The 23327-nt window shown below is 45.9% G+C and overlaps 1 protein-coding gene across 7 annotated transcripts in view; it reads left to right on the top strand.

Moving 5' to 3' along the window:
- RBFOX1 (RNA binding fox-1 homolog 1) overlaps positions 1 to 23327 on the top strand; it is a 1460760-nt gene that overhangs the window by 1020623 nt on the left and 416810 nt on the right. The window lies entirely within an intron of this gene.

The raw sequence follows: 23327 nt of genomic DNA, 5'->3' as shown, positions 1-23327 counted from the left end.
GAGTCTGCTTGAGATTCTCTCTCTCCCTCTGCCTTTCCTGCTGTCTCTCTCTCTCTCTCAAATAAATCAATAAAATCTTTTAAAAAATAAAATGTGCAAGCACTATAGAAAACGATATAGTGATTTCTAAACAAAAATAAAAAATAGAGTTAGCATATGATTTAGCAATTCAACTTGTGAATACTCAAAAAACTGAAAGCAGAGTCTTAAAGAGGTCTTTGTATGCCCATGTTCATAGCAGCATTATTCACAATAGCTAAAATGTGGAGGCAACCCAAGTGTCCACTGACAAATGAACGGACAACCAAAATGTAGTATATTTATATAATGGAATATTATTCAGCTTTAAAAAGAAAGGAAATTCTGATATATTCTGCAACATGAATTAATCTTAAAGGCACAATCCTGAGTGAAAGAAGCCAGTCATAAAATGGCAAATACTGCAGCGTTACACTTCCATGAGGCATCTAGAAAAGTCAGAATCACAGACAAAGTAGAGTGGATGTTGCCAAGGGCTGAAGGGGTTAGTGAGAAGTCAGTGTTGAATGAGGTCCCGTTGAATGAGTCTCAGTTTGCAAGTGAACGGAGTTCTGGAAAGGATGGTTGTGCGATGTGAAGGTACTCAATACCACTGAACTGTACTCTTAAAATTAGCTTAAATAGTAAATTTCATATCCTGTATATTTTTGCCACAATTTTTAAAAAAGGAAAAAAAAAATTCAATATGGGTTGCCTGTCCCCGGGATTGCAATGAGTTTTCCGCCAGTACAAGTTTGTCTATTCTCTCGCAGCTCAGAAGCACGTCTCTGTATCTGTGTGACCCCATCTAGCATCTCACTGGTAAATGGTGTCTCTGAGTTTCCCATTTGATACTGAGCTGATATTTACCTTTGCAAATATCAGCTCATGAATGCCTCCTTCTCAAAAGCCCCTCCAACCCAGCAGAGGCAGCCTTCTTCCTTGAAAAGTGGGAGAATGACCTCCCATCCACGGATTTCCCTGGGAACCTGGGGACGTCCAGAGAGCTGATCCTCAGAAGGGGCTGAAGTCAGAACTAGTGGAGGAGGACACGTGCACATTTACATACGATTTGCATCTGCTTTGCATAGGGCTGCACAGGCTGTGCTGTGTTCTCAAACATCACTCACGTTATATTTTAAGACTGTCACCATCTTTGATTAACATTTAGATCTGCAGCCCGGGTGCCTCGAACTTCTCCAGCCGCCTATGTTTAAACCGGCGTCTTCGTTTATCCCTGGGTGGTGGGAAGTCCAGGGCCCCTGCCACGTAGCTGCGGATGCTTGCAGTTACCACCCGTTCCAGTTTTCCGTTCCTACATCCAGCCCATCGCCCCTTTCTCAGGCCCACCCCAAGCACAGGGCACCATCCAGGCCTTGTGCGTAGCAGCTCTTCTTACTGAGTTAGAGAAGGTAGAGGAAGCAATTTAGAAGTCCATCTTAGCATCCTTGTTTTTCAGAGTCCCTCCGTCTTGGGGGGCGGGGGTGATGTCCCCTGGAAGTTTCCTCCTTGTGTGGTGACCTCTCTCCTTTTTCTTCTCCTCTCCCCTTTCCTCTCCTCCTCCCTCCTCCCCATCCCTCTCAGTGGACCATGAGCGAGCACTCATTTGGTCGCACAGACACGCCTTTGGTACCTAATGAGCTAGTAAATAAGATGTACGAGTCCCTCCCCTCCGGAAGTTTAGGGTTGTGCTGACAGGGATATCCCCCAAAAGTCAATAAATAAAATCCACGAATAAATTGCTTTTGCCACAGTGAGAGATAATGGTACATAGTCAAAGAATTACGGAGGGTCACCAGCCGGAATGGAGGCATGGGATGATGTCTCGTGAAGGTCAGGCTGAGGGAAGGCTGATGCGGAAGGACAGAAGGACAAAGCCCTGAAGCAGAAGGGTCTCAGCAGACTCCAGAAAGACAAAGGAGGCCTCTGGGGGGCTGGGGAGGCAGGGTGACATGTGGGCAGAAAGAGACAGGAGCGGGGAGGAAGAGGCAGACAGGGATGTAGCTTGTAGGGCTTCTGATGCCCCATCAGGTATGGATTTCACTGTTGGTCTGTTTCCACTGTGGTTGGGGTGGGGGGCTGGTAATATGATATCATGCATGTTAAAAGCATAGCCCTCTGCTGGTTCAATGGAAAGCTACTGCCCCTCTCATATTTGTCCTACTTTTCTCCATTTTCCATGTGTTCCTGGATTCTCAGGGACTCAGTTCACCAGAACTCTAGGCTCCTCTTATGAAGAACAATGCAGTTTTATCGTCAAGCTCGTGGTGTGTGTGAGTGTGTGTGTGTGCACACGCATGGTGCATGTAAGAGAGAGGGAGAGAGCGAGAGGTGGGAGGCATTATGCCACCAACCCCCTCTTGAGGTAGAGGTAGAAACTGTATGCGCAATATTTAATTTCCCTTCCATCTGCTTCCTCTCTGCACCCCCGTCCCTGCTATCAGTGATATTAAGACCGAGGATGAGAGGTGGGAAAAAATGTTACACCAGATGAGTGTTGTCCCGGTGCATATTTTGGAAAATTCCAATTGAGTACAAACGTATGGAGATAAATATAAAACCTTTGATCGTAGGTCGCTGCCTACGGTTTATATTCCTGCCAGATGTGTTGACTACATACAACACATCTTAAGAACTGGTTTTTCACGCCGTTCTGGTGTTGACATAAATCTGGTCATTCAACCAGCGGTCTTTGGTGATTGGCAGAACAACCAGGAAGGAAAGGAGGCCCCTGAGTCTTCGAAAAAGGGGAGAGTACAGGAGCTGTCGTGATTATCTCTGGGAGATGAATCGGTGCCTCAGCCCCCTGGAACCATCACTGAGGAGCCAGTAACGTCCTGCTTACATCTCCAAAAGGCAGGCGGTCGTTAGGGCCCTACTCCCCAGCTTCTGTGGTGGAATCCAGGAAGATCATCTGGCTTTCTCACATCATGCTGTTGACAGCGTGAGGCGTCTCGAGCAGATGGTGTTCTTTGAACACAGGTGTGGCTTGGCCACCCAGATCATCGTGGGATGCTTTGTTTTAGGGGAACCAGCATCAGGAACTCAATAAAATGTTTAGCAGATTTAGGTAGATGCTTACTCACGGTCTAATTTGGAAAAAAAATCCCCTCTGTCTAGTAATATTTATTGTTTGAGTAAGCCAGGTGGTACAGATGGATTATCTTTCTAGGCAAGCTCAGTGGGTAGAATAGATTTAGGAGGGAACAGCATCTTAATACTTGGCATGTGCACTGCGAGGATCTGGCTAAATTGAAGACGGGGAGTAAGTAGGAGTTTTGAGATTGTATGTTGTGTAATCGGTCTGACTTTAATTTATATCGCTCAATTCACCTAACAGACCCTTTACAGATGCATTACGTGCATTTTTAGCAATTGGGATATTTGCGTACAGGTTTTTTTTTTTTTTTTTTTTTTTGGTAAGAAATACACTTGCTAGCTGTCCAAAGCGAGCTGCCCACCATCCTATAACCCTCTGCCAATCATAGGGGTTAAGGCAGATTTTATTGCCAATCATATTGTACTCCAGGTGAAGTGCTAAGAATGCTGTCTTATCCCTCCGCTGGATTAGCTCTAAAAGGTGATCTCGGAGTCCTGTCAAGCACAGAGTGAGGATTTACAAAGTGACAAACCCACGGCCACGACATTTACTACGGGATTTCCCATGACTGAATTCCCAGCTCCTGGCCAAGAAGAAATAGGTGTGTGAGCATGGATGCATTTTAGAAGGCAGGCCTTTCCTTGTTTGTGTTTAGGTGGGGATTTCTAAACAATCAAGCAATACCCTTCTCTGAAAAAAAAAAAAAAAAAGAACAAAACGGGAGAGGCACGAGTGAGTAATCGTCTTGACTTAGAACATTGGTTTCTTGCTTTCTTTCTTGCGCAGGGGTCGGCTCCCTGTCTGTGTTCGGCTCACTTATGGTACCATGGCCTTTTGCAGCCAATGGAGCCCTTTGTAGCTCATCATGATCTCATTCCTCATCCCAGCGACTTCAAGGGCTTTATGGAAATACCAGACAGATGTGTACCTGCTTCTGCAGAGCCTTCAAATAACCCCATCCATCTTGATGGCATTTCTCTGCTGATCAGCCAGAGGTTTACACTGTATGTTCTTTTTACAGCATCTTCATTACCTTTGTCTCTTACGGAGCGGAGCCACCCACTTCCATGTACCCTGCCAGGCTTCATGCACATCCCCCTGGTCACGCTCTGGCCCTTCGTTCTGCTTGCTTCAGGTTGATCAGCCATGCGTGTTTCTGAGCAGACGGAACATGCTTTTCATGATTTCCCCACTGTCCCTTCCAGGAATCCTTCCTCCTCTCTCTATCACACGCACATGAATGGTGGAGAGAGGAACTCCATAGCATAAAGAAACCCTAACAGGGGCACCGGGGTGTCTCAGTCAGCGAAGCAGCCAGCTCTTGATCTCAGGGTTATGAGTTTAAGCCCTGAGTTGGGCTCCATGCTGGGTGTGGAACCCACTTAAAAAAAAAAAAAAAAACACCTAACAGAAAATGTATTAAAAGTAATTTGGACATCCAACATACCCTAGATTAAGCCCTGATGGTACCTGGCGCACGATAGACGATCCAGTGACTATTGCTTGAATGATGAAATGGCTGAATTAATTACTGATCTTGCTACCAAAACTAACGAAATGGAAATAGGGCCATTCAAGTTTGGGGCCAGGGAAGTAATCTGGGATACCAGTAGAAGGAGCAACACGCTCACTCCAGAGTCTTCCAGCGAAACTGTGCTCGGCACTAGGAACCGCTTCTGTAACCCCAAGAGGGATGGTAGTCGAGAAAGTTCTTAACCTCTTTTCAGTAGAATCCAGCTGAGTCGTGACCTGGGTTTCTCCGTACAGCAGTTGCTTCCAGCCCATCGAGGGCAAATCTGTCCGTTGGCCCCAGTTCATGTGGCTTTGGGCTAGAGCCTGCACTGTTAGAGGGCGGTGGGCCACCATCTCTTGCCGGACACCATCTGCTCTACAGAATATCTTTATTCAGGGACAGAACCATAGAGAAGATGTGCTGCTCCTGGGGAGGTCAACTCCAAGGAGACTTCCACCCCACCCCCCAGACCCTTTTTCTCTCTCTTAGGGAAGCTCCTCATTTCCCTCCACTGGGGGCCTCTTATAAGTGGACTCTTTTGCACACCACCCAGGGAACTTAATGCATGCCATCCTTTCTAGCAAGCTGGAACTCAGGCATCAGCAATCCTGCAGAAAAAAACCAAGAGGCATCGATGTGGCTGCAGGAGAACTGAGGATTGTTACTTATCTCTGGAACTTGGCTTTTGGAGGCAGGGATCTCACTGGAGCTAAAGTATGAAGTTGCCACCAGTTCTCTTGCCATCTGGATGGGTTGAAGTGGGTCCCTCCCCAAATTTGTGTGTTGAAGTCCTAAATCCCAGCATCTCAGAATGAAACCGTATTTGGAGAAAGGGGCTTCAAAGAGGTAATGAAGGCTAAATGAGGTGATTGGGGTAAGCCCTCGTCCACCAGGACTGGTGCCCTCACGAGAAGAGGAGATGAGGACACGGATGGGCACAGAGGGAAGACCGTGGGAGGACGGGGAGACGGTGGCCGCCTGCAGGCCAAGGGGAGTCTTCACCAGAAACCGAACCTGCCAACATCTCGATCTCAGACTTCCAGCCTCCAGAATCATGACAACATACATTTCTCTTGTGTTCACCCCCGAGTCTATGCTGCTTTGTTACGGCAGCTTTGGTGAAGTCATATACCACAGCCCCCCAACTGTGTTTCCGTGGACCACATGGAAAAGCTGACCCCGCAATGTAAAAGCATAGCTTCTCTGCACGTGTGTGTGTGTGTGTGCGCGCACTTGTGTGTGACTTACTGCAAGGACTTGCTGACAGGATGGTGGGGGCTGGCCAGGCAGGTCTGGAGGTCTGAAATCCATAGGGCACGCTGTCAGGAAGAGCGATCTGAGCTCTCAGGCGGGAGCCGAGGCGGCGCTGCACAGGTGAAATTTCTTCTTCCTCAAGGAAGCATCCGTTCCGCTCTTAAGGCTTTTCACAGATTGGATCAGGCCCACCAAAATTTCCGAGGATAATCTCCTTTACTTAAAGACACCCGATAGCTGACGTTAATCCCATCAGCAAAATACCTTCCACAGCAACACCGAAATTAGTGTTTGATCAAATCACTAGGTGCCTAACCCGGTCGACACGTAAAATTGACCATCGTAATGACGGCAATGACAGCTGCACTTCTGAGTTGTACTCGTCCTAGGCGTCGGGCACGCTGCTAAGATTCCTACATGCATTATTTACACTTTTATCCCAATTATTATCCTCCTATTATCTATAAGGAGGTTCAGGGAGGTTAAATGATATGTCCCAAGTCGCACTGGATTAAAAAGTAAGTCTACGTGATCTCCAAATCCCAAGTTTTTAACCCCTGGGCTGGTAGCTGTCAGAGAGACAGAAATCCTGGGCTCTAGGGCTCCATCATTAATAAATATAGGAAATGGTAAAAACCCCAGGGAGCATCTTCCATGTAAAAAGCATCCCATGAATCTGAAATGAGGGAGAAAGAGCTTGTCGTTGGAATCTAGAGCCACACCTGGTAAGCAAAGCTAACTCCCTTCGTTTCCAGGGGGACGTGAGCAGGAACCTAAGTTACTGTTATTCCTATGCTGGGGGTCTGGGGGACATTTCTTCTTCAGCTCCCAGGCCAGGTGGGCAGGAAGGAGCCTGATGGAGGAAGCCTCAGAGGGTGTTCCCCGGGCCCTTGTCTGTAAGCGGCGGTAAGCCCTCACATCTTCCTCCAGTCCGTCCCCCGCCCTTAGCACGCTGTGGTTGCAGCATTTCCTAATATAAATGCAAGCGAAATAAAATTAGAAATGTGCCAGTGGGGGAAGCCAGCTACCCACAGGCGCCGTAAATTGCCTTTCCCTCTTACCCCTCCTCCATCTGCCTACCCCCTCACCCCCATCCAGCCACCCCGAATAACCTGCCTTGCCTGGCTGAGTCACTGTTTCTGGAAAAGCAGGGCCAGGGAGGTTCCAGACGAGTCCAGGGAAGGGTGATTAGCTGAGAACCGGCAGTGAGAAGTGAATTTACAGAAGAAAGGGGATGTGATTAACCCGCGTGGGTGGCGGGTCCAGAAGGCCGGCTTGGAGCAGACAGCTTGACTGACATCTGTCGTTTAGGGTCAAGAGGAAGAGAGAAGCACAAGCTGCTAGATTTTGTCATCACATCAGCCACCTTTGTATATGATTCCTTTGTTTCTGCTTTTTCAGTGTTGGCACAATGCTTTACTCTCAGGGAGAGTAATCTGTTGGCTGTACCGTCAAAGGCTCGATGTTTGATGACTGAGGAACACCTGTTTTATTAGCCACTTCCCCCCCAAACGCACTATTTTAGATGGATGGGTATGCTTGAATCTAGGCAGAAGCTACTTTAGGGTGGAGGCAATTCACAGTCAGGGTGTCTACTCCAGAGCAGGATTGTTTGGATCCCTAGGGCCTGGGCACGGACCTTTCCCCAAGCAGAGGAGCATCATACCCCTGGGAGGCTGAGGACTGTATCATGAGACATTCTCACCAGCTGCTTTTTCAAGAAAGCAGAGAAGAACAGCATCCATCTTTGAGGACTTTATTGATGATCAAGGGGTACCATGCTAAGGTGGTGAAAATGGTCATGGCCTTATGATTCATGGAAGCAGTCACAGTTACCTGTGTGACCTGTTCCTGGGCTCGAGCTTTGCCACATATATTTTGAGAACCATCCCGTAGCCAATGTCATTCCATGCTCCCCCAAATCCTGGAAGACCGTATGATCGTCCCATTCCTGCTTTTAGAGATGAGAAGAAATAAACGAGAGCCAAATTGTTGAACAGCTTGCCAAGACTACGCTGCTAATGGGGGGTTGAGAGTGATTGGTGTGTAGGTCATCTGGAGCCTGGAGGCTGAGCTCCTAACCACCTTGAAACATTGCCAGAATCAGGGGACGTGCAGGGCACTTGGGATATCATAAATAGAGGGAAGGAGGCGCCTGTATCTGCCTCCCCCCCCACTCCATTAGCGGTTCTCCGTTCTGCTTTCACATTAAGGTCTCTTGGGATACCTTAAGAAAGTGTTGCCTGTGTCCAAATGCAGACCGGTCAAAGATAATTTTAGGGAAGAAGGCCTTAATGATCAGTAATTTTTAAGTTCCCCCACTAATGTGAATAGGCAGCCAGAGTTGAGAACAACTTCCTAAAGATCAAATATTCTTAAAATGTGGTCCATAGATCAGATGTCAGGAGGTCTGTTCGAAGTTTTTGTTCACGAGTATTTATTTATTGAGAATGGAAGCATGGCTTTTCCTAATTCTCGAAGGTATCCCCTAATGCCAGCAAACAAGCCAAAAGAATACGAGAAATCGTTGCCTTGGAGAATGATGGTAACCATCGCCACCTGCCATTGAGAGCCTACTGTGTGCCACACTCTGGAACGGGCTCTTGGGACAGGCGATCTCTTCAATCATTCGAAGAGCCCTGGCATTGTCCTATTTTATATATGAGGGGGCTGAGTTTCCAAAGTGCCAGGGAACATGCCCAGGATGTCACCATGAATAAAGGATTGAGCCATAAACCAACTCCAGTCTATTTAATGCCGAAGCCAGTCCTTCCTAATAGACTTCCCTGATGGATGAGGGTTGAAAAAGTCTTGCCCAGAAACAGGGGAATGGACTCAAAAACAGCTAGAGGGCTTTGCCAGCCAGAGGGCATGCAGGAACTCTGAAGTGGTGCATTGTTACAGAAGTAAAATATTCCAAGTTTGCACTGTATAGCTCAGGATCAATCTCCACTGCCCTGAAGAGGAAGCAAGAAAGAATTTGACATTTTCCTCATGCCTGGAACCCGATCCTTTCTGGAAACTTCTGTGCTTCCTTATAGGGAATCTTTTTTTTTTTTTTTTTTTTTTGCTTCTTTTCACTGCCACCTTATCCTGGTCCCTGACCATGTATCCCAAGTAAAAGAAGTTTTCTAATGAAGCAGATGTAGACCCTTCATTTAATCAAGAGTATGTCTTACATCCTGTTTTCTTCTACTCTTTCCTCCCCAAAGGACTTCTGACATTTAATTTCATGCATGTGGGAGGAGGATGTCCTCACAATGACACAATGATCTTACCCAGCAAGTATGTTTCCCTCCCCAGATCCCTGTGCTGGCAAATGGGATGACCTAGTTGTTTCAGCTAAACGCCTCAGCACCCTGCTTCATCCCTTCCTCTTGTGCTACCTGCTCTCCTCTTTCAACAGCCAGTCAGTCCTAACAATGCCTCTCAGGGCCACCATTCTGTCCCTGTCCACCATGTACATCTCTGTTCCGGACCCCATGTCTCTGAGAGACAAGAAACCACCACGGCTCCTGCTTGCTCAGCCCCCAGCCTCCTCCCTCCCATGCAACTGGAGTCATAGTCTTTCATAGTCATACTTCAGAGTCTTCTTTGAGGGCTGAAAATATGCACACACAACACACACACACATACACACACACACACACACACACACACACACACAAATACAAATACAGGTGGATCTTGAATAACCCAGGATTGGAGATGCCAACCCTCCATGCAGTCAAAAATCCACATGTACCCTTGGAGTCCCCGGGAATTTATCTATTCCTCATCTGTTCACTGGAAGATCTCTCATTAACATAAATAGTCAATTAACACATATGTTGTATATTGTATAAATTATATGCTATATTCTTTTTTAAATTTTTTAATATTTTCATAAACATATAATGTATTATTAGCCCCAGTATATACTATATACTTAACCAGAAAGGAAGCTAGAGAAAAAGGTGTTATTAAGAAAATCCTAGGGGCGCCTGGGTGGCTCAGTCGTTAAGCTGCCCTTAGCTTGCATCATGATCCCAGGGTTCTGGGATCGAGCCCCACATCGGGCTTTCCGCTCAGCAGGGAGTCTGCTTCTCCCTCTCCCAACACCTCTGCTTGTGTTCCCTCTTTTGCTGTGTGTCTCTGTCAAATAAATAAATAAAATCTTAAAAAAAAATTAAAATCCTAAGGAAGAGGAAAATACATTTATAGTATTGTACCGCATTTATTAGAAAAAATCTGCATATAGGTCAACCTGCACACTTCAAACCCATGTCGTTCAAGGGTCAGCTGTATACTACACACAAACATACACACACATGAACACACACACACACACACACACCCTTTTCTGAGCCTGAAAATAAAGTCCAGAATTCTTCACACAACCAAATCCATGCAGCATGGTCTTTCATTCTTTTCTCCAGTATTTCTTTTGCTCACTGACTCCCACTTCTCCAAAATTAAGTGGGAAAATAAAATAAAATAAAATAGGTAAACCTACCTTCCATTTCCTGCCTGCATCCGGGAGGTTATAAGTAAGGTGGTCTGGGTAGCTTGTACTTTTGGTGAGAAAGGACTTTTGTTTGTTCATGAAACAACTTTACTGAGCTCTAATTCACTTACCATAAAATTCACCAATTCAATGTTTTGCATTGTTGTGTGTGTGTGTGTGTGTGTGTTTTAAGTGTGTGTTGCAGAGATGCAATGCCGACCCCACAACGAATTTCAAACCATTTTGCTTTCACAATGTATATGCACAAAATCATCACCTTGTATGCCTCACATATACTGCATACGGTCTTTGACAATTAGACCTCATTAAAGCTGGGGCTGGTGGGGGGGGAGGACATTTTCCCCATCCCAAAACACCCTCGAACATACCAGCCTTCACTGACCCCTCCCTTCGACCGCCGGCAGCCACGAATCCACGGTCTGCCTCTCCAGGTCTGCCTGTTCTGGGCATTTCGGGGGCAAATGGAATCACACACTGGCTTCTCCGTGTCTGGTTGCTTTCCCTTAACATCACATTTGCCAAGCTCACCTGCGTTGGGGCAGATATTGCCCTAGAACATTCTGTTGTGTGGGTATAGCATATTTTATTCATCTGGGCACACCTGGTACACATCTGGGTTACTTCCACTCCTTGGCAGTGTGACTCACGCCACTCTCTGCACGTCGTTAAGAGCATCACTAAATCTGGGTTGTTCCAGGTACTACCGGCAAAAACTCCGCCGGCCCTACGATTCCTCTAAGCCTCAGTTTTCTCCTCTGTAAAATGGGAAGCACAACAGCATCTACCGCAGCGGTCCTGGTGATAATGGCTTGGAAGGACGTGAGTACCGAGTCGAGCCTCGCATCTCGTACACAATCAGCATTCCGTAAACCCGTGCTCTTCGAACAGTTCCCTTTTCTTTCTTTCTTTCTTTTTTTTTTTTTTAAGATTTATTTATTTATTTGACAGACAGAGATCACAAGTAGGCAGAGAGGCAGGCAGAGAGAGAGAGAGAGAGAGAGAGGAAAGCAGGCTCCCCGCCGAGCAGAGTGCCCGATGCGGTACTTGATCCCAGGACCCTGAGATCATGACCTGAGTCGAAGGCAGCGGCTTAACCCACTGAGCCACCCAGGCGCCCCTGAACCATTCCCTTTTCATCGGGCCAAAACCTTTAGGGGCGTGGTCGCTGACAACTCTTCGTTTTCCACAAATACTTATTTAATTTTTACTGTGCCCTCGTCATTTATTCATTCTCTCCGGTACGCCTGTGGGGGAGTCATTACTTTCTTATATACGAGAAGACTAAGGCTGAGCGGATTCAGGAATGTGTCCTTGGTGAGTGAAAGTACAGCCAGATTTCTGGCCAAAAGCAAATGATAAATTTTCAGAACCTGCATTTTCTCGTGTTTGGAACCTGTCCTCCACTTGTCTCCCAACCCCACATCTGCCACCCTTGGCGTGCATAGGGCCCTGAGGCAGCTCATTCTAAGAGTACAACCAAGGGCTTAGCTTCAAAGAACCAATGCAGACCCGTTCCTCAGCCGTGGGAAGCAGCACTCAGTGGACAGTAGCTGACCAATTTCTTCTGAGAAGAAGGTTTACATGCAGCGGAAAGACTGCAATGGACTATCAGAGAGCACTCCCTAATACTCAAGGTCTTGGCATCTTGGATAGCTCATCTCACACTCTCTCATAGTCTCCAGTCTACCTCCTCTATCGCCACTGTGTGTGCACGTCTGTTTGTACGTCTTTATGTATGAGTGGGTGTTGGCGTGCATATATGCAAACACATGTTTTGTGTACATGTTGGTGTCTGCATATATATGTCAGTGTGGGGGTGCTGGGGTGCCTGTGCACCTGACCACAGCTCCCCTCTTCAGGGGCCAGGCCTCACTCCATCTCGCTGATTTTTCTAACCCTGTGATGATTCCCCCCCCCCCCCCACCAAGGAGTTGGGAAGTCAGCTTAAGCCTTGTTTTCTTTTTTCTTCATGATTCCAGCTAAATCCTCTACAAATCACCATCCTTTACCTTCCGAAGATGTGTTGGGCATTGCAGTTAAAACATACAGTCTACCTAGGCCTTCCTCCGTGCATGTTTCTTTCTCTCATCCCCCTTCAGTATGTGTGTCACGCAAGACACATGGATGGAGATTGAAAGAGGGTTGAAAATGACATAGTTGGAGAGCGAGGAAGCCAGAGAGAGAGAGTGAGACTGAAATCCGTATCGGATCCCGCTCAGGGAGTTTCGGGATGAGGTTGCATGTTTGAGAGAGAAAATAGTAAAACAGTAACTAGGTGTCACTCTTTTACCAACCTTCACTGTAATTGAGCAGATAAGTAAGCAAAAATAAAAGAACAGTTTTGTTAACCAGAGAATGTGATTTGGCTCAAGGTTTTTAGGGTTACGCAGTGCACGTCTGTGTTTCTTTTGCTCCTACCTAGCTGCGAGCCTTTCGCAAGTCATCTCTCAGAGTGATTTAAAAAATAAATAAATAAAAATGGAGTTTTCAGCAGGGATTGCCTTTTATTTTCTCGCTTCCCCTGCAGTGAGGTAATCAGGAACCTGTCTGGAAGCATCAGAAGCCACGGCTGCATTTGGTGGGTTTGAACTGGCCCCCGTCCCCTGCGTTTGTCAGCCCCATGCCAGGAGTGTGTGTGCAGCACAGTCCTATGTCTGGAGGTCTGGAGAGTGTCTGGGCTGTTCCTAACAGAGCTTCTGGAAGCTCCCTAGCTGTGAAGCTCCCTAGAGCGGTGAAGCTCCCTAGCTTCACAAAAGTGCCTCTTTCCTGCTGGTGGTCACAAGAGAAGGAGAGGGTGAGAGGGCTCTGGGGCCAGACAAAGCGAGCTTTTGCAACCGAACATGGCATTGACCACCAGCAGCCTTCATTATCCCCATCGTCACAGGCAGTCGGGCTGGCTTTTTGTCAGCCCTGTTCAGAGAAGCCTTGTTAATTCACCCCCATGAAAATGGAAGTTTCATAGGCATTGACATAATTAATGAAGAGGCAGGCAGCGTGCTCTACCAATTAACACCACAGGGAAAAGTAAAATGGGCTTTCTTTTGGCGTGTTGTGCCAAAGTTAAGGACTGTAACACACAGCAAAATAAATAGAGATGCTTTTAATGAGCCACAAGATCGAGCTGAATAACTCAGAAAGGATGGTGGGTAAACACTGCCAACTCTTTGCACCGTTAAGAGTAATTGATGAGCATAGTTAAAAGTTTGCGGGGTAAAAGGGACTGTCGGGTGCTACAACCGTGCTCATTTATAAATGTATTTTCCCCTGAAAGTAACTGTTAGGTATGTTAAAGGATGTAATGTGCAGTCAGAAACAAATATGATAGACTGGGCATTTCGTAGTGCCGGGAAAATAGGAGACTTCGCCGTTCCAGAATGAATACTGTGGCGGGTTTTTCCCGCTGGATGGGATTGTCTTTGTCAAACTCAGAGCAATACGGGCTTCTCACCTGTGGATCCCTGCCCCATGCATACCCTGGAAGGGGAGTTCCAGAAGTCGGAACCATTCCATCTTTTCCATTCCTTCCAGAAAGCCAGCTGGATAATTTGATTATTTTTCTGTGCTCATAAGATGAAAACGTGACCTTCCACTGAAGGGTTTCTTACGGTTTCTGAAAGAGCGCGTGCATTTCTACCGAGAAGGTTTTCCCAGCAAGGCCAAATTCATTCGATCGGAAAATAGAGACACTGTCGGTTTTAGGAGCTATTTTGGAAATTTTTCTTTCTTTTTTCTTTTTTTTTAGATTATGTTATGAATTTGAGAGAGAATGAGTGAGAGAGAGGAAACACAAGTTGGGGGCGGTGGAGCAGAGGGAGTGGGAGAAGCAGACTCCCCGCTGAGCAGGGAGCCCGATGTGGGGCTCCATCCCAGGACCCCAGGATCCTGACCTGAGGTGAAGGCAGACGCTTCACCAGCTGAATCACCCAGGTGCCCCTCTTTTAGGAATTTTTAAAATTCTGTGTTTGGTTGGTCTTTGTTAATGTGGTGTATCTGGTCCAATTAAGCTTTATTTTACGAAGTGCCTACAGTGGAGTCTCGCCATTCATGTATTTGACCCAAAAGAGCTCAATTATATATGGCAGGCCAATAAAACTCTACAGTTCTGCAGAACCCACAACTCCTTGCTCCCAGCAACCATAACAGCAAAAGTGCAGGAAGGAAATTGTTGGCATGAGTGGAGAGCATGCTGTGATGTGGGCAAGAGAGAAACAACTCAATAAGGCGCCCCTCAGTGGGCTTCCTTTCCCGGCCATCTCTAGTGGCTCTGGCATCTCACCACACCAAGCGTGGTGTCATTGTCAAACTGTGAACCGTGTATGCAACACAGGCCAACAGCTCGAACTGTTGATGCTCAAAGAAAGAGCAATGCATAAGACCATTAGAGAAGGCACGGCGATCCCAAATTCTAAGATTTCACCGCGTGTGTACTCTGTTTTATGGGCCCATGGTGGCGGTGACCCTAATGTTGACGTGTCTCTTGGAAGACACACCATTTTCAATTACATACTTGCAGGTGCGACGGCTTCATCTTCCTTCTGGTTGAGAACTGTTCCCCATGCTTTTAGCTGTCTGCTCTGTAAATGATCGTGGCAGTGTGGTTCAGATTGTCGTCTCTGGACCTGTCTCGCAACCATCTTAGATGCTAGTCTTAGCATCCCAAAGTGGAATTCCCAATCCCACTTTGATCATCTTATATCAGGAATATCCCTAGCATCAGCATGCTTCACGGGCATCCCATAGCCCCGCGATCTTCTGATCTCTAAGAACATCAATATCCCATACTGCTTTCTGCCTGTCAGGATGCAGTATACTTCGGGGACTGTTTTATTGGATGTGCGCTCAGGGAATCTAAATGAGTTTACATATCGCTGACTGATAAGAAAGAGATAGCTCTCCAGCTAAGAGAACAACCCATTGTCCTCCAATCCCAGCCGTGAAGAGCTTGGTTTACTGGGTTTGTTTTTGGACTGGGAGGTATGTGTTCACCATGTGCTTTAAGATAAGGCCAGAATGGCTGTGACTAGTTGAGGTTTGATTTGACTGTTGTATTTTATATTGTGGCTCCTATTTAGATATCTGTGTAAAAATTACCTTTGCCTTTTTTAGGGAGTGTGACCCCAAACAGCTGCTTTGCACATTATAAGGGTCCAAGAAGTAGTTTGGAAATTGTCAGAAGAAGACATGGCCACCAGGCAGGTCTCAGAAGGCAAGGTGGCCAAATTATAAAAGGGGAATTCTAGCTTCTAGCTCTCTCTCTCTCTTTTTTTACCCCCTGCATTGCCCTTCACCCCGTGCACACACACTTTAAAAATTTTAGCGTGGTTATTCAGCGCTCATTGAAGTTTGTTACCCTACCAGAATGGTCACATCTCTCCCGAAGTGAGACCCCAGAAAGCAGACACGCTGAAAAAAATGGATTTCTCTTCTCAGAGGAATTCCCGATGTATCTCCTGATTTGTCTTCACAATGCCCAAGAACTGAGGTCTCGGCGTGCCCAGCCAGAAAATGGGTAGAAAGCCATGCAGTTCAGAAGAGCTATCTAAGCCCTGGGTTTCTCTCCTGCTGGGAAAACGGAGAGATGGCATTTTATTTTTTTACCGTTATTAGCCAGCCTGTCAGTCATTTAAAATTTCCTCATGAAGACACAAAGCCAGGTTTTGAATACTGCATGTCACTCTTTTCAGCTGATGTTATGAAAGGCGGTGGTGAATTTTCCGGCTAAAAAAAGATTCCTCGTTTCAGAAGCTCAGCCGGAGGCAAGAGAGGGCCGCAGAAATGACCAGAGCAGAGGGGAGGTGGCCCAGAAAGGGACTCACATTCCTCTTTGCTCTTGTTTATTTTCCATGAATGCAGTGAGTTTCAGCCATTGAAGTTACAGCGCTGTCTGACAGGCAAACAGCCCTAACGTCGTGCCAAGTCTCAGGTTGGCTGTGCAGGTAGTGTCTGTGTCAGTCCCTATTATTAATACATTCCTCAGCAATGAGGGTTTTCTCATTCATTCTTACGGAACTATTTAGGGCTTGTGGCGTCCCAGAGCTCTCTCAGAATGAGTTGTGCCTCTTGAAACGTCGGCAGGGCAAGAAAGTGACAACATAATGCTTGCTAAAGCTCTCGGGATAACGGGACCCAGGGTAGGGAGGGAGGCAACACCCACAGCAGCCATGCATCTGGGCGCCCGAGTTCAAATCTGCCCGCTGCTGCTTGGGAACTGTGTGCTTTTTACATCCTCCTTAGCACTCGTCAGCCTTTCTTCCTCATCGGGTTGCCACGCTGATTAAATGAGATCATGTGTCAGGGTTAGCCCAGGGTCCGACGCAGAGTGGGCGCCACGGCAGCTGTGATTCAGGTCAGAAGCAGGGAGCCGCGCAGCTCCAAGCAGCTCTCCAGGGCATTCCCCGTGAAGGACGGCCACGTTCCGGGTAGAGGCGTTCTTCAGTGGTTTACAGGAAAGGGTCTTTGTCCAAGATCCTCACTCACTTAGCTTTGCTCAACCAGACATCTCATTCATGGTAAATTTCTTTCTGTGAGGGTCCCCCCTTACTCAGTGGAGACCGCTTTCCACTATGGCCATGCTCGTCTGGCCCACGCTCCATTCCTCTTCCCAGACTTGTGTGTTAAAGCCTGATTGAAGGACAGATTTCTGTTCTGATGTCGGCAGCCGCCGGAGAGGTTAGCTTTTGAACTGGATGAGACCAGGTCGCTGGCATCTATGAGAGTTAGAAGCTGGAGCGCGGGTTGGGTTGGGCAGGACCAGGAAGGTTATCGTTAATGGCTGGGTCAGCCTAAGAATGCGAGTCTGAGATTAGAGTAATGAGGAGGGAAGACCTCCAGGGGAGGCTTCACAGGGTCGGGTGAAACCACGTGGTGACTCTCCTTCTCAGAACACGGCGAAGGATTTTTCTGGGAGCCCGGAGTTTGACTGTCAGTAGCAGAGAATGCTTCAGGATCTGATGGGTATCTAGGGTGGGTTCCATCGATAGACCTGAAAAAGAGAAACCAAGATCAAGAGTCTTTTTCATTTGCTCATGATAAATTAGCACTGGTAATATTAAGAACATAACAGGATAGCTTATGCTATCCAGCATGAGCTGGATGTCTCATGCCAGGGAGCCACAGAAATATTGAATCCCAACTATGGGCAAGTAGTGCTGGATGTTATGGGACAAATGGAAGGGCAGAATATACAATTTCTGTCCTCAATGGAGCCTTCGGTATGGAAGGAAATGAGCGAGGACCATAGAAACAGAGAACTGGTCCCTGGTAAGGTTTTTTTTTTTTTTTTTTTTGATAGAAATGTGGATGCTTCCTAAACTAAATGAGCACTTTTTTTTTTCTTTCTAGAAGTAGCAATTTCTGTATTAAAATCCATATATCTCTCATGGCTGTTTGGTTAGCACACCTTATAGGTTAAATGTACTGAGTTGAAGTAGACATATACCAGGATAGGGACATGTCATCTTATATGCCTTATGCACTTTCTGAAATAATAGGAATTATAAGTACATAAGAGAAATATATTATTAATATATAGTTTTAAAATTTAGACTATTGGAATGAAATTACTGGGTTTTTAAGCTGATTGTTCTAGGTTTTACAGAAACTATATTTTCAAATAACATTTTCTCCCGTGACTCCCTCCTTTTCTAAAAAAAAAGCCTCAGTTAAAGAAGAGGCTTGGGGCGCCTGGGTGGCTCAGTGGGTTAAGCCTCTGCTTTCGGCTCAGGTCATGATCTCAGGGACCTGGAATCAAGCCCCACATCGGGCTCTCTGCTCAGCAGGGAGCCTGCTTCCCCCTCTCTCTCTGCCTGCCTCTCTGCCTACCTGTGATCTTTCTGTCAAAAAGATAAATAAAATCTTTTAAAAAAATTAAAAAAAAGAAGAGGCTTAATGTGTAATGCTAATATTCCAATTATAAAGTGACTTATGTTAGTCTTAGTTTAAGCAAAAATTTTGGACTATGTTTCTCTAAACATTAGTAGTAAAGTCTTGTAGTTTCATGTCAATATATTCACTCTATCGAAAGTTATCAGCGGCCCTGGTGTTATTTGAATTCTGCCCCTGGGGATTTCTTGGAGTCGCTATGATGTCACTCTTTGGGACCCTCTAGTCTGGTGAGTCTCAGTCTTGCCTTCAAATTATACAGCTAAAAATTATCGCTGCCTGGACCCCATCCTGAGAGCTTCTCATGTAACTGGTATAGGAGAAGTCTGGTCATCCGGGTGTTCGAGCTTTTAGATTTTCAGTGGAGCGTGTGTTGGGATGGGGTGGAGATCATGTTTCCAAATAGAGATGTTTATTTGGTTAAAATTAAATAGGAGGGTCAAATAAGCTTTGTTTTGGAAGAATCGTGAATATCCTACAGTCTATTAAGATTCTCATTTTGGGGCTACCCTGGCTTTGTGTGTCCTGTGTCCTCGTTGTTCAAGGTCTACCCCGAAGCTCAGCACCACCAGCATTGCTTGGGGACTGGTGAGCAATGAAGAATTTCAGGACCCCTCCCACACACTGAATCAGAATCTGAAATGTAGCATGATCCCTAGGTGATGCAGTGCACTTTGAGTTAGAGAAGCCCTGCCCTAGAAGTCAGTGGTGAGGAGAGTGATGATGATGATGGTCTGCTTTGTTGGGCACCTGCTATATGTGAGGCACTAGGTCAAAACATTGTGGGATATACTTCTCGGGTGTCTCAGTTGGTTAAGTGTCTGACTTTCGGTTTTTTGGCTCAGGTCGTGATCTCAGGATTGTGAGATCAAGTCATGTGTCTGGCTCTATGCTCAGCGGGGAGACTGCTTGAGCTTCTCTCCTTCTTGCTTTCCCTCTCCCTCCCACTCTGGCCCTTTCCCAACTTGTGCATGTGTGCACATGCACTCTCTCTTTCAAATAAATAAAATCTTTAAACTGTTCCAGAAAGAGTAGGCACGAAGAGTAGTAAGACTAGCGTCTGATATCCCAGAATTCCAAAAAATGGGTTTTTATGATCTTGTTTGGTCCTCACAATGACCCTATAAAGAAGGTGATCTTTTACCTTTTATATAGATAAGGAAATTGTGAGTAACTTGTTCAAAGGCCCTAGGTAGGAGAGGAAATAGCTGTATTGCCAACTACATTTCTCCAAAGGCACGCACTTAGCTTATCTGTCATACTGTGAAAAAGTAGAAAGTATGAATCTACATGGAAGTTTGCAGATTGTCTCCCTTCCACAAACCATATGAAACAATGGGATTTAGCCTTGCATTAAAAGATAACTATGCTGGAGTGGTTCTTTGTTCTCCAAACTCTGTATGAATGACAGAAATCCAAATAGAACTGTCTTTAGTCAGAAGTGCAACACGTTGTACTTTTAAAACTGTGAATTTTATGTTCCAAATTGGGTTTCAGGTATGGCTGGATCAAGGTGACCAAGTAAGGATGGCCTTAGGAATATGCCTTAAATTATCTCTAGGCTCTGCTTCTCTTGATGCTGACTTGTTTCCATGGAACATTCTTCCTAAATGGTGGCAAGATGTCCACCTGTTACTCTGGCCTTAGACCTTATCATTTTAGCAACACCACCATCTGAATCGTATAAGGCAACATCACAGAGATACAATCTCATGTATCTCATACCCTCCTTGAAACAATTACTATGGTCTGAAACATGGGATATTCTGATTAGACAAGTTTGGCTCCGATATGAATGATAATTTCTGTACTATAGTTTATAAAACTAGAACTGGAGAAGAAGATTTTTTTAAAAAGTTACTTTTATTGGAAGGGGAAAGGAATTATTGGCAGATGTAGGGGGACATGAGTCCACTGTAGGGTCTCAGTTAAGGGAATCAGATAGAAAGAATTGTAAGGGGGCAACTTGTATTGACCTTCCACCTGCCTGCATGTACATTCTGTGGACAGAATTCTGGATTTTTCTCTTGCCTGTCATAGCAACTGCTTTCAACTACATCTCCTTGGGGAGAAAGGAGCCAACATCTGGTAGCTCTGTCTGGTACTGGAACAATGCTAAGTGCTTACACAGTTAGCTTATTTTCTGTTCCCAACCACTCTGTTAAGTAGATTGTCCAGAGTCAAACTCCCAAGCCAGAAAAGGCAGCATGGGGGAACTCAGCAATGGGTCTGAGGTCATAGCTAACCAGGAACACGGTGTAGACTCCCAGCTCACTTCAGAACCTATTTTCCTGTGTATAGGAAACCTCTGAAAATGAGTAAGGGAACACATTATGTCATTAAAAGAAAATTCAAGCGGGCAATTCTAAACTTTGAGGGTCACAAGGCAGGAAGATTTTACAACTTTCAGATAAGGTCCTTGTTTTCTCACGTGGTACATATGTGTGAGCTTGTGTGTGTGTGTGTGTGTGTGAGAGAGAGAGAGAAAGAGAGAAAGAGAGCAAGAAGTAACAGTCATGTGAAAGAGTGAATTTCTGGCTTTTCCCACCCGCTGCAAGGTGTATGACCAGAGTTAAGATCCTGTCATCCCCTCTGGCAATGCATTTTCTCCTGCATTCTCTCCAAAGTCGTCCCCTGGTCAGCTTTAGTCATTTACGGGATCCTTTCAGTGCTGGGGACACCTGAGTTTCCAAATCCTGGTGTAAGAATATCGTGCCACTTCACCCGCATACACGGTGGCCTCCGCAGTGCGTCCTCTATTCCCCTGAACCGCCACAAAGCATAGCGAGTGTTCTGTATTCATATATCTGTATCTTTCCTCACTGCGTGTGTCACACACACACACACACACACGGGAGCAATTTGCCTTTGCCTTGTCCTTTCCTTCCCCTGCCCCCTCTCATTTAGCTCTGCGCCTAATCCTCTTCTCCTAGCCTTCATCTCCGCAATGTAGGAATTTAGCATGCTCTCTACCCAACCGTATTAATAAAGCACTTGAAAATATGCAATTTTATTCAGGATTATTTATCTAACTATCTCTACTGAAGTGCTGCTTCTGCAGCTCCTCGTATGCAGTGGCTTCCCTGGTGGCAGCTTTCGGAGCCCGAAAGCATGGACTGCAATGCAAAGCCACGGATGCCAGCTGCACGCCCGAGCGTCCCCAGGCCAGCCCTTGCAGCAGGAGGCCAAGACGGGCCCTGAAGTGAGCATCTGGTCCATCCCCCTGCCTCTGGGCTGAGCCGTACCAGTTAGCCTTAGCACCCAGGAACCCAGGAACCCTTGCCTTCCTATGGCAGTTCCAGGAAATCCTAATCTCACGATTGCAGCTTAGGGTCAGGGAGAGCCCAAAGCGGTGATGAAGTCTGCCTTGGCTGCTTTTACTCCTTGCCTTAATGATGGATTATCTCATCCTTATCCCTTCCCTTATAGCAGGGTTTCTCCACAGTCAAACTGTTCTTTGTTGTGGGGCCCTCCTGAGCACGGTGGAGGCTTAACAGTATCCCTGGCCTCAACCCATTAGAGGCCAATGACACCCAGTTGTGACAGCTAACCTTTCTCCTAACATTGACCGATGGGAAAATTTGCCTGGTTGAGAACCACTGCTTTCTAGAAACATAGCACAGACGAGCACCATGAGATCAGTTCTCGTGCCTGATTTCGCTCATTGTTTTGTGAACACAGAGTAGACTCCCAGTATTCATTGAATGGATAAAAGAATTTACTATTGGTCAGAGCTGAAGGTTATATTTGTCCCCAAGATAAAATGCAAAAACGGTAGTGATTGTAACTCACATATGAGCAAGGAAATCAAGAGCTCTTTTTCATTTCCTCCTCCCTCTGCCATTATCAAACAAGTTCAATAAATGTTTGCTGATTAAAAGCCTAAATCATCATTATGGCTTTCATAACTTGAGTATCCATTACGCGGTAGTTCTAAATAGGTGTCATCATTTAATTTAATTTCCTCAGTGACTCCTGGAGATGGGTGACATCAACCAAACTGTACCGATTGGGAGCGTGGAAACCGAGATGTCAAGTAATTTGCCCGTGGCCACACAGCTGTAAAGTACTAGAGACTTGGTTCAGATCAGTTTTGCTTCTCTTCTGTCTGTCCCTTCTTGGCTCACTCTATCCTGTCAAAGCTCAATGCAGGACAACATGAAGAACATTAATCCCAAGGTGAAATGTGCAAGAGGTTAAGTGGATTTGACCAAGTTTCCCGTTACATTCATTTTGGGGGAAAATGGATTACAAACAGAACCCCTTGGTCATAACTTCGTGTTCACTTGAAAATGAGAAGTGAGTGTTTTATAGATCCGTAGCTTCACATTATCTATCGCATTGTGAGAAAAAGAAGAAGACGGATGGAGTGGGGCAAAGAGCATAATAATACTGCAGGGTTTTATGTGGAAGGGTCAGGTGAGGAGAGGGTGAACTAAAAGGATGAGGACAGAAGGCTAAGAAAGAAGAACTCATAAGACGTGTGTCTAAACTACTTTTAAAAATGGTTAAGGAACTCGAGGAGAAATAGAAAGAAGGCAGCACTCTAAAAGGTCAGAAAAAGTAGTCAAGTAAGAAGCAAAGTAATTTAAACATAAAAAGGAAAAGCTACAGATACTTCTTTCATGCTTCAGAAAGCATCAGTCTTAAACCTTGCAGTGTCCCAATAATTCACTGCAACCCTCTGCAAGACAGTAAAGTATTTCACAAAGGCATACCTGTTCCCCCTAAGCTGGTGAGTCCCCGAGATGGCCCAAATTTCCTTAAAAGATGAAATGGAACTACTAGGCTTTCTTCACGTTAACCTTAAAAATAATGATGTATTGGACTTGGTTCTATAAAGGATATATTGGAGGTGGCCTGCTTACGTTTCCCTGTGTGGTAATTCCATTATTCAGAAATTGATAGATGAAAATATCCATGTCTTGGGATGGGCAAGGAAGGAAGGAAGGAGAGACAGAGGAGGGGTGGACCGGAGGAGGTGGCAATGAAAGGAAATACCTATTTTTACCATCTTTTTTCTCCTCCATTCGTTTGTTTACTCATTTCACTAT

Source organism: Mustela nigripes, chromosome 11, assembly GCF_022355385.1.
Source record: "Mustela nigripes isolate SB6536 chromosome 11, MUSNIG.SB6536, whole genome shotgun sequence".
NCBI classification, from domain to species: domain Eukaryota; kingdom Metazoa; phylum Chordata; class Mammalia; order Carnivora; family Mustelidae; genus Mustela; species Mustela nigripes.
The sequence above is the reverse complement of the archived record's forward strand: the minus strand, read 5'-3'. Positions and strand labels throughout refer to the sequence as shown.